We start from the raw sequence: 12009 nt of genomic DNA, 5'->3' as shown, positions 1-12009 counted from the left end.
ACCTGCAGAATCACTCCTTTTTTGGGGGTGTCTTGCTAATTGCCTATAATTTCCACCTTTTGTCTATTCCATTTGCACAACAGCATGTGAAATTTATTGTCAATCAGTGTTGCTTCCTAAGTGGACAGTTTGATTTCATAGAAGTGTGATTGACTTGGAGTTACATTGTGTTGTTTAAGTGTTCCCTTTATTTTTTTGAGCAGTGTATATATATATATATWTTTTTTATTTTATTTATATATATATATAAAGCCAGCATTTCCCTTGAATTTACAGTCAGGAAGAATATTGGTGAATAAATCTAATCTAAATCTTTTACCCTCTTGCAGGTTGATGTTCCGAAGCTGCTTCAGTAACGGGCAGGGGATCACAGGAAGAAGAGGTTGGACTTGATACAGAAACAGAACTGCATTTGTCTTACAGTAGTACCTGGGGTGCAGCCTTGCTTCTGTTGTTGCTGCTGAGATATGGAGAGATATCTAATGCAGTGGGTACTGTGAGTCAGAAGGTGGTTTTGGTGAAACCACCTTAGGCTACACTTCCTGTTGACTTCCGTCTCCCTCAGTTGAATCTCTCCCTCCTTTTCTCCTTAGATGTTCATATTTGGTCATTGCATTGAAGACACAGTATGATGTAAGAATAATTAATTTTTAATTACTGGATGATGGTCAGTTGGATGTTCTGCTCTTTCATGTGAGGCTTTGTCCAGCTAAGAGGTAGGGAGAATGGGGGAGTTGCATAGCGGAAACAGAAAAGTTCAAAGGGGAGAACAACTGAAAGGAAAGGCTTACACATTGCAAGTCACCATATTTTTTGTATTTTTAGACAGTTAAGTAGCCGTAAGAGGAATGAACAAAGACATTTTTTAAATGTTTTTTTTAAAGATAATTTTCCAGTGTCACGATTAAAGGATATTATATACTGAACAAAACTATAAACGCAACATGCAACAATTCATTATTATTACAATTTTTTTTATTACCCCTTTTTCTCCTTCCAATTGGATATTTCGTGATATCCAATTGGTAGTTACAGTCTTGTCTCATCGCTACAACTCCCGTACGGACTCGGAAGAGTACAAGGTCGAGAGAGTTGTGTGACAAAACTGCACATTTTAGAGTGTCCTTTTATTGTCCCCAGCACAAGGTGCACCTGTGTAATTATCATGCTGTTTAATTAGCTTCTTGATATGCCACATATGTCAGGTGGATGGATTATCTTGGCAAATGAGAAAGGCTCACTAATAGTGATATAAACTCATTTCTGCACAACGTTTGAGAGAAATATGCTTTTTGTGCATATGGAAACATTTCTGGGATCTTTAATTTCAGCTCATGAAACATTAGACCAACACTTTACATGTTGCGTTTATATTTTTGTTCAGTACAGCTAAATAAAACATTTAACCAAACACATAGCTAGTACGCAACACACAACTCGTATCTGAAGTGTGCGTAGGTTCTTAATCTGGTCCATGTGTAATATAATAGCAGTCAATCGCTATTAGTTGTCTATAGGGATGGCAGTTGCTTACAACATGAAAGTATGAGGGACATCCCTATAGCTGGCAGGAGACCCCTTGACCTTTGCAAACATGTCACTGTGATAGATTGTGTCCTGAGAGGGAGGGAATATATTTTGAGAATGCTTTTGAGAATGTTGTGTTGTTTAGAATTGACTCATGAGGTGTACATACTGTATCATACAGATGTTTTATGACATGAAAATATACCAAGACAAGTAAAGATTTTTAACTACTAGTAGAGGACAGTAAAGCACTGAGGTTGACATGTCAGGCCACAGGTGTTACCTGATGTATTCAAGTGCAAATTCTGAAATGTATTTACAGAACCAAACAAAACACATTCGTATGTCTGGTTTCGAGAGTGCATCTAATAGCTAATAACCAGGTCATTTAATTCCTCCAGATTAACAATTATGGGATATTTCGTCTGTCTTCGATGTCTCCGTCTGCCTCATAGGCTTTTGATTTAACAAAAGTAGCACTTGTCTGTAGGACTTCCTTCCTGAAACATTGCAATCAGTTTATTTTTTCACTTCCTGTAATACGGCAAAAACAGCCCTAAGCCACTGCAAGTGATGCTGCTGGGTAGAAACTGATATGGTGACAGTAAGATAATTTGAGAGAAAAAGGGATCTGTGGTGAAATAAGATTTAAAAAATGTAACATAAAATTCTATCTGATGATTCTCCTTTACTTGCCAGGTGAGTTTAACACAAACCATTTTTGTTGTTGTTGATTACAATTGCAGACAATTTTTGTTGATTATTTTCTTTGTGAAATAGACTCCTGCATAGTGCAAATTGTATAGAATATACTTCTGCCGAACAATTCCACAAAGTTTTTGTTTATTTCACGTTTCAACTATTATTTGTTATTATGATAAAGAATAACATTGTTTTCTCTTTTATCAAGTTTTAAGCTGTTATGCAAAAAGGAGCAAAATTGGAGAGCATGGAAATGAAGGTGGATCTTTAGACATTAAGTGTTCATATCCAGATGGATATTAATATAAGCCCTAATATTTGTCGCCACCCCTGTTCCTACAGTGACATTCTCATCAGAAGTGTGTAAGCGGACACATTTGTCACAGTAGGAAGATTTTCTGTGTATGACAATGTCCATGGACATACTTTCATTGCCACCATCAAAAACCTGAAATTACAGGACTCTGGACTTTACTATTGTGGACTTGATCAGTGGGGAAGAGATGTTTTAACAAAAGTAGATGTCTCTGTGAGTAAAGGTATGCATATTGTTTTGCTTTGATTCCATTTGATTGTCTTTGAATGCACAAAAATCATACTCGGCCTACCCTCTACTGTTTCTACCCACAGCTTCATTGGTCACTTCACTGTTAACACCTGATAGGAAGGACACCACAGAAACAAACATATGTGTCCCCAGAGGTCCCCACATTTACGCTGGTTGATATAACCTTAAATAGCTTAAAAAATAAGCTCCTATTGTACAATTATTTTCTTATTCTAATAAATCTTCCATTTATCTTCTGTATGCTTTTGTTATGTCACTTTAATGGTGCCATGCAAAAACTTACCTGTTGCAGATTGGGATGTCGAGCCAACATCCTCATCGATTCTGATTGACAGCACAGGTAATTTAACTTTAGGCTACTCTATTTTGTTCTAAAAACACTGGAAAACGGGTTTGATTGAAATTTGTTGAATTATTCTCTTTCTTTCCTTTAGGTTTTGTAAGTGTCCATGTTGTTGTGGGAGCTGTCTGACTGTTGATGTGTTGCACTGTGGTTGCACTTTGTGTATTCTTCAGAAAACTATCAATGCCGTGCTCACTGAGTAAGACCAAGTTCCCTTTCTTTGATATCGTACCCACATATAATGCAGTTACAATAATAGTATTTGTTTTTGATATGTTGAAGCCTCTAATTTGTGTCCCTCAGCATTTCCAGCATCTAAAGTATCAGATCCTGTAGCCATTGCACAGGTGAATTGGATCTTTGTTTATGCTTTATCATAGTTTGAATAAGATTTTGCATGTCCTCATCAGACAGCCGTCATTCTGCACCAACTCGGTCAACAAATAAACTCTACCCAATCCCCTCTCTCTCTTGTTCTCTTCCTCTCTCTCAGGGTGAAGAGGACACTTGTCATGTGTATGATGAGATAATTATGTACAGCTCCAACAGTGACTTGTACTGCACCATTAGGTTTTGTGAAACCCCACCGGAAATAGAAGACAATGCTCTCTACTCCCTCCTGACACTAAATGAACAAAGACCTCAGTGAGGGTCACAAGTCTCTAATCAACAGAGGGCATTCTCATAACACTGCCAACACATTGATGGTGGATGTGCAGTATCATTATTGCTATTATGTGTGTGTGCGTGCGTGCGTGCGTACATGCGTACGTACGTGCGTGTGTGTGTGTGTGTGGTTTACAGTTGAAGATTGTCAGATGTTTTCACTGTTTCCCTGCATCTGTTTCCTCTGATACAGTGCCTAGTGAAAATAAAAAAAATATAGAACATTTTCCAAAATATTGTATTATATTTTTTAAACGAAGATGTCTTGATTGCATATGTCTTCACACCATTACAGCTGTGAAACATTTTGAATGAGATTCTACCAACTTTGCTCTTTGAGCAACATTCAGTACGGTGCATTCAGAAAGTATTCAAACCCCTTGACTTTTTCCACATTTTGTTACGTTACAGCCTTATTCTAAAATKGATTAAATAAAAACATTTCCTAATCAATCTACACACAATACCCCAATATTGACAAAATTAAAACAGGTTATTAGAAATGTTTGCTAATTTGTTAAATATAAAAAACAGAAATACCTTATTTACTTAAGTATTCAGACACTTTGTTATGACACTCGAAATTGAACTCAGATGCATACTGTTTCCATTGACCATCCTTGAGATGTTTCTACAACTTAATTGGAGTCCACCTGTGGTAAATTCTATTGATTGGACATGATTTGGTAAGGCACACACCTGTCTATATAAGGTCCCACAGTTGACAGTGCATGTCAGAGCAAAAGCAAAGCCATGAGGTCGAAGGAATTGTCCGTAGAGCTCCGAGACAAGATTGTGTCGAGGCACAGATCTGGGGAAGGGTAACAAAACAATTCTGCAGCATGGAAGGTCCCAAAGAACACAGTGGCCTCCATCATTCTTAAATGGAAGAAGTTTGGAACCACCAAGACTCTTCCTAGAGCTGGCCGCCCGGCCAAACTGAGCAATCGGGGAGAAGGGCCTTTGTCAGGGAGGTGACCAAGAACCCGATGGTCATTTTGATAGAGCTCCAGAGTTCCTCTGTGGAGATGTGAGAACCTTCCAGAAGGTCAACCATCTCTGCAGCACTCCACCAATCAGGCCTTTATGGTAGAATGGCCAGACGGAATCCACTCCTCAGTAAAAGGCACATGACAGCCCACTTGAAGTTTGCCAAAAGGCACCTAAAGGTCTCTTAGACCATGAGAAACAAGATTATCTGGTCTGATGAAACCAAGATTGAACTCTTTGGCCTGAATGCCAAGCGTCATGTCTGGGGGAAACCTGGCACCATCCCTACGGTGATGCATGGTGGTGGCAGCACCATGCTGTGGGGATGTTTTTCAGCTGCAGGGACTGGGAGACTAGTCAGGATCGAGGGAAAGTCGAGTAAAGTACAGAGAGATCTTTGATGAAAACCTGCTCTAGAGCGCTCAGGACCTCAGACTGGTGCGAAGGTTCACCTTCCAGCAGGACCCTAAGCACACAGCCAAGACAACTCAAGAGTGGCTTCGGGACAAGTCTCTGAATGTTCTTGAGTGGCCCAGCCAGAGCCAGGACTTGAACCCGATCGAACATCTCTGAAAAGACCTGAAAATAGCTGTGCAGCGACGCTCCCCATCCAACCTGACAGAGCTTAAGAGGATCTGCAGAGAAAATAATAATAAAATATAAATTAGCAAACATTTCTACAAACCTGTTTTTGCCTTGTCATTATGGGGCATTGTGTGTAGATTGATGAGGGGAAAAAACGATTTAATACATTTTAGAATAAGGCTGTAACGTAACAAATTCTGTAAAAAGTCAAGGGGTCTGAATACTTTCCATTGTTTTTGTCAAAATTGCTCAGTAAATTTGTTTGGGAGTCATTGATGGAAAGCAATATTCAAACCTTGTCTTTGATTTTCAAGCAGATTTAAGTCAAGACTGAGACTGGACCATTCAGGAAGACTCAATACCTATTGGAAAGCCATTGTGATGTGTCTTTGGCATAACATTTTTTGTTATCTCCCGCTGAAAAATAAAACGCTATCCCAGGTTTAGGTATTCAGAAGACTGATGCAGGGTTTCATCTAACTTTTTTATCTGAGCTTTGCTCCTTTCATATTTTTGGGGATCCTAACAAACTCCCCAGTCCCTACCAGTGACAAGCATACCCAGAACATGATGCTTCCTTTACAATACTTGAAAATACAGAGGATCAACAACATTGCATTCACTCCACATTGCAGACCTGTATGACAAAGTGAAAAGAATGAAGCCTGTTTTACAAAATCCTCTCAAAATCATCAATTCTGATTGCGTCAAGGCCGTTAAGTAATATTGCAAGACAACGCGGGTAAGACATTTACTTTTTGACCTAAATTAAAAACTACAGGCTTGGGTCAAATCCAATACAACACAAAAGAGTGAAACCTTCTGTATTTTAAGTATTGTATGGCAGCATCATGTTATGGGTATGCTTGTCACCGGCAGGGACTGGGGAGTTTGTCAGGATAAAACAAAAATATGAAAGGAGCAAAGCCCAGGTAAAAAGTAACAGATAACCTGCTTCAGTCTTCTGAAAACCTTACCCTGGCATAGAGTTTTATTTTTCAGAGGAACAATTGCACAATTTTTTATGTCAAAGACACACCGAATGGCTTTCCAAGAGGTTGAATGTTCCCGAGTGGTCCAGCCTTAGTCCTGACTTAAATTAGTTGAAAATCAGAGACAAGGTTTGAATATTGCTCTCCATCAATGACTCCCACCGTAATCTACTGAGCTTGGGCAATTTTATATTGCGCAATAAAGACATCTGAATATTTTCTATAATTTTTCTTTAACTTTTATAATGTGGAGTAGTTTGTTAAGATACAGTTGAAGTCGGAAGTTTACATGCACTTAGGTTGGAGTCATTAAAGCTCATTTTTCAACCACTCCACAAATTTCTTGCTAACAAACTATAGTTTTGGCAAGTCGGTTAGGACATCTACTTTGTGCGTGACACAAGTAATTATTCCAAGAATTGTTTACAGACAGATTATTTCACTTATAATTCACTGTATCACAATTCCAGTGGGTCAGAAGTGTACATACACTAAGTTGACTGTGCCTTTAAACAGCTTGGACAATTCCAGAAAATGATGTCATGGCTTAAGAAGCTTCTGATAGGCTAATTGACATCATTTGAGTCAATTGGAGGTGTACATGTGGATGTATTTCAAGGCCTTCCTTCAAACTCAGTGCCTCTTTGCTTGACATCATGGGAAAATCAAAAGAAATTAGCCAAGACCTCAGAAAAAAAATTGTAGACCTCCACAAGTCTGGTTCATCCTTGGGAGAAATTTCCAAACGCCTGAAGGTACCACGTTCATCTGTACAAACAATAGTACGGTGTCACGCTCTGACCGTAGATTGCTTTGTATGTTTCTATTTTTTGTTTGGTCCAGTTGATGTGGGTGGCCATTCTATGTTTGTATGTCTAGGTTTGTATTTCTATGTTTTGGCCGGGTATGGTTCTTAATCTTCTCGTTGTCTCTGATTGAGAACCATACTTAGGTAGCCTGTTTCCCACTGTTAGTTGTGGGTGGTTATTTTCTGTTTAGTGTTGGTTGCACCTTGCAGAACTGTTTCGACTATTCTTTTTGTTGTTTTGTATTCAGTGTTCAGTCAGTTAAGCGAATAAAGATGAACACGTACCCCGCTGCATTTTGGTCTGACGATTCCTCTTCTTCTTCCGATGAATGCCGTGACAGAACCACCCACCACAAACGGACCAAGCAGCGGGGTAACAGGGAGCAGAGGTTGATGGACTCATGGACATGGAGGAGATATTGGATGACAAGGGACCCTGGAACAGGCTGGGGAATATCGCCGCCCCAAAGAAGAACTGAGGCAGCTAAAGCTGGGGCGGCGGTGATATGAGGTAGGCAGTGCAACAGGCACGAGAGGCACACGGGGAGATTGGCGAGTCAGGCGAGAGACCTGAGCCACTCCCTGTGCTTACCGGAAGCAGCGTGGTACTGGTCAACACCGTGTTATGCGATGAAGCGCACCGGTGTCGCCAGTCCCCGCAAGTGCCATGCGAGAGTGGGCATCCAGCCAGGGCAGATTGTGCCAGCTCAGCGCGTTTGGTCTCCGGTGCGCCGGTTCCGTCCAGGGTATCCTGCGCCGGCTCTGCGTACTGTGTCTCCGGGGCGTTGGGGAGGGTGCAGTTCGCCCTATGCTGCGCTCCGCCCGCGTGCTGGGCGAATGGGCATTGAGCCTAAGGGAGAGGTGTGAGTGGTATGCACCAGATCTCCAGTGCTCCCCCACACCCGGTTCGACCTGTGCCTGCACTCTGGAGGGTCCGGGCTAAAGTGGTCATTCAGCCTGGAGGAGTGGTGCCAAGGCTGTGCACCAGAGCTCCAGTGCTCCCCACAGCCCGGTCCATCCGGTGCTCCTCCACGCACCAGCCTCCTGTAGGTCTCCCCAGCCTGGTGGGCCCTGTGGCAGCCCACGCACCAGGCTGTCCTCCGTCTCCTCCCTCCAGGTTCTCCTCCTGTCCGGAGCTGCCAGAGCCACCCTCCTGTCCGGAGCTGCCAGAGCCGCCCCCTGCCGGACTGCCAGAGCCCCCTTCCAGCAGGTGCCAGAGCCGCCCGTCAGTCCGGAGCGCCAGAGCCGCCCTCTCCGGAGCGCCAGAGCCGCCCGTCAGTCCGGAGGCGCCAGAGCCGCCCGTCAGTCCGGAGGCGCCAGAGCCGCCCGTCAGTCGGAGGCGACACTCACTCCAGACTCGACCATCAGTCCAGTGGCGTCCTCTAGTCCGGAAGGTGCCAGAGCCCCTCCTGTCCGGAGTGCCAAAGCCGCCCTCCTGTCCGCGCAGCCAGAGCCGCCCGTCAGTCCGGAGCTGCCAAAGCCGCCCGTCAGTCCAGAGGCGGCAGAGCCGCCCGTCAGTCCAGAACCGCCCGTCAGTCCAGAAGCACCACTCACTCCAGACTCTACCATCAGTCCAGTGGCGTTCTCTAGTCCGGGGTCGGCGGTGAGGGTTCCCGCTCCAGAGGCATTACTAAAGTGGGCCGAGCAGAAGTGGAGGGTCCACGTCCCTCACCAGAACCGCCACCGTGGAGTAATGCCCAGCCAGACCCTCCCCTATAGGTTCAGGTTTTGCGGCCGGAGTCCGCACCTTTGTGGGGGGGGGGTACTGTCACGCCCTGACCGTAGATTGCTTTGTATGTTTCTATTTTTGTTTGGTCAGGGTGTGATGTGGGTGGGCATTCTATGTTTGTATGTCTAGGTTTTGTATTTCTATGTTTTGGCCGGGTATGGTTCTTAATCAGGGACAGCTGTCTTTCGTTGTCTCTGATTGAGAACCATACTTAGGTAGCCTGTTTTCCCACTGTTAGTGTGCGTGGTTATTTTCTTTTAGTTTGGGTTTTTTAAAATATTTTTTTTTATTTCACCTTTATTTAACCAGGTAGGCTAGTTGAGAACATGTTCTCATTTACAACTGCGACCTGGCCAAGATAAAGCAAAGCATGTGAACAGACAGCAACACAGAGTTACACATGGAGTAAACAATAAACAAGTCAATAACACAGTAGGAGAAAAAGAGTCTATATACATTGTGTGCAAAAGGCATGAGGAGGTAGGCAATAAATAGGCCATAGGAGCGAATAATTACAATTTAGAAGATTAACACTGGTAGTGATAAATCATCAGATGATCATGTGCAAGTAAGGATACTGGTGTGCAAAAGAGAAGAAAAGTAAATAAATAAAAACAGTATGGGGATGAGGTAGGTAAATTGGGTGGGCATTTACAGATGGACTATGTACAGCTGCAGCGATCGGTTAGCTGCTCAATAGCAGATGTTTAAAGTGGTGAGGAAATAACAGTCTTCAAATTCAGCGATTTTTGCAATCGTTCCAGTCACAGGCAGCAGAGAACTGTAAGGAAAGCGGTCAAATGAGTGTTGCTTTGGGGATGATCAGTGAGATATACCTCAGCCTGCTACGGGTGGTGTTTTATCGTGACCAGTGAACTGAGATAAGGCGGAGCTTTACCAGCAGGACTTATAGATGACCTGGAGCCAGTGGTCTGGCGACGAATATGTAGCGAGGGCCAGCCGACTAGAGCTACAGGTCGCAGTGGTGGGTGTATAAGGTGTTTAGTAACAAAATGGATGGCACTATGATAAACTGCATCTAGTTTGCTGAGTAGAGTATTGGAAGCTATTTTGTAGATGACATCGCCGAAGTCGAGGATCGGTGGTAGGATAGTCAGTTTTACTAGGGTAAGTTTGGCGGCGTGAGTGAAGGAGGCTTTGTTGCAAATAGAAAGCCGGTTCTAGATTTGATTTTGGATTGGAGATGTTTAATATGAGTCTGGAAGGAGAGTTTACAGTCTAGCCAGACACTCAGGTATTTATAGATGTCCACATATTCTAGGTCGGAACCGTCCAGGTGGTGAGCTAGTCGGCGGCGTGTCAGGCAGTGAGCGGTTGAAAAGCATGCATTTGGTTTTACTAGCGTTTAAGAGCAGTTGGAGGCCACGGAAGGAGTGTTGTATGGCATTGAAGCTCGTTTGGAGGTTAGCTAGCACAGTGTCCAAGGAAGGGCCAGAAGTATACAGAATGGTGTCGTCTGCGTAGAGGTGGATCAGGGAATCGCCCGCAGCAAGAGCAACATCATTGAATATACAGAGAAAAAGAGTCGCCCGAGAATTGAACCCTGTGGTACCCCCATAGAGACTGCCAGAGGACCAGACAACATGCCCTCCGATTTTACACACTGAACTCTATAGTTGGTGAACTAGGCAAGGCAGTCATCAGAAAAACGAGGCTACTGAATCTGCCGATAAGAATATGGTGATTGACAGAGTCGAAAGCCTTGGCCAGGTCGATGAGACGCTGCACAGTACTGTCTTTTATCGATGGCGTTATGATATCGTTTTAGTACCTTGAGCGTGGCTGAGTGCACCCGTACCGGCTCGGAAACCGGATTGCACAGCGGAGAAGGTACGGTGGGATTCGAGATGGTCAGTGATCTGTTTATTAACTTGGCTTTCGAAGACCTTAGATAGCAGGGCAGGATGGATAAGGTCTGTAACAGTTTGGGTCCAGGTGTCTCCTCCTTTGAAGAGGGGGATGACCGTGGCAGCTTTCCAATCCTTGGGGATCTCAGACGATATGAAAGAGAGTTGAACAGGCTGGTAATAGGGTTGCGACAATGGCGGTGGATAATTTCAGAAATAGAGGGTCCAGATTGTCAAGCCCAGCTGATTTGTATGGTCCAGGTTGCACCTTGCGGAACTGTTCGCTATTCTTTTGTTATTTAGTATTCAGTGTTCAGTCAGTTAAGCGAATAAAGATGAACACGTACCCGCTGCATTTTGGTCTGACGATTCCTCTTCTTCTTCCGATGAATGCCGTGACATACGGAAGTATAAACACCATGGCCATCATACCACTCAGGAAGGAGACGCGTTCTGTCTCCTAGAGATGAACGTACTTTGGTGCGAAAAGTGCAAATCAATCCCAGAACAACAGCAAAGGACTTTGTGAAGATGCTGGGGGAAACATGTACAAAAGTATCTATATCCACAGTAAAACGAGTCCTATATCGACATAACCTGAAAGGCCGTCAGCAAGGAAGAAGCCACTGCTCCAAAACAGCCATAAAAGGACAGATTATGGTTTGCAACTGCACATGGGGACAAAGATTGTACTTTTTGAGGAAATGTCCTCTGGTCTGATGAAACAAAAATAAACTGTTTGGTGATATATGACCATCTTATGTTAGGAGGAAAAAGGGGGAGGCTTGCAAGCCGAAGAACACCATCCCATCCGTGAAGCACGGGGTGGCAGCATCATGTTGTGGGGTGCTCTGCTGCAAGGGGACTGTGCACTTCACAAAAATATATGGCATCATGAGGTAGGAAAATTATGTGGATATACTGAAGCAACATCTCAAGACATCAGTAAGGAAGTTAAAGCTTTGTCGCAAATGGGTCTTCCAAATGGACAATGACCCCAAGCATACTTCCAAAGTTGGGGCAAATGGCTTAAGGACAACAAAGTCAAAGTATTGGAGTGGCCATCACAAAGCCCTGACCCAAACCTATCGAAAAATTGTGGGCAGAACTGAAAAAGCGTGTGCGAGCAAGGAAGTCTACAAACCTGACTCAGTACACCAGCTCTGTCAGGAGGAATGAAACACAATTCACCCAACTTATTGTGGGAAGCTTGTGAAGGCTACCTGAAATG

At 43.5% G+C, this 12009-nt stretch overlaps 1 long non-coding RNA gene across 2 annotated transcripts; it reads left to right on the top strand.

Moving 5' to 3' along the window:
• The first annotated feature begins 362 nt into the window (after positions 1-362).
• Positions 363-3603, top strand: LOC111966685 (uncharacterized). 2 transcript variants are annotated; one of them, XR_002877677.2, is made up of 3 exons: positions 363-2226; positions 2438-3137; positions 3232-3603. It is a non-coding gene; the product is annotated as an uncharacterized lncRNA (long non-coding RNA). The 2 variants fall into 2 exon arrangements; XR_002877676.2 differs by having other exon boundaries at positions 363-3137.
• Positions 3604-12009: the final 8406 nt, after the last annotated feature.

Source organism: Salvelinus sp. IW2-2015, linkage group LG7 (assembly GCF_002910315.2).
Source record: "Salvelinus sp. IW2-2015 linkage group LG7, ASM291031v2, whole genome shotgun sequence".
Classification (NCBI taxonomy): Eukaryota; Metazoa; Chordata; class Actinopteri; order Salmoniformes; family Salmonidae; genus Salvelinus; species Salvelinus sp. IW2-2015.
This window is presented reverse-complemented; position numbering and strand designations above follow the sequence as displayed.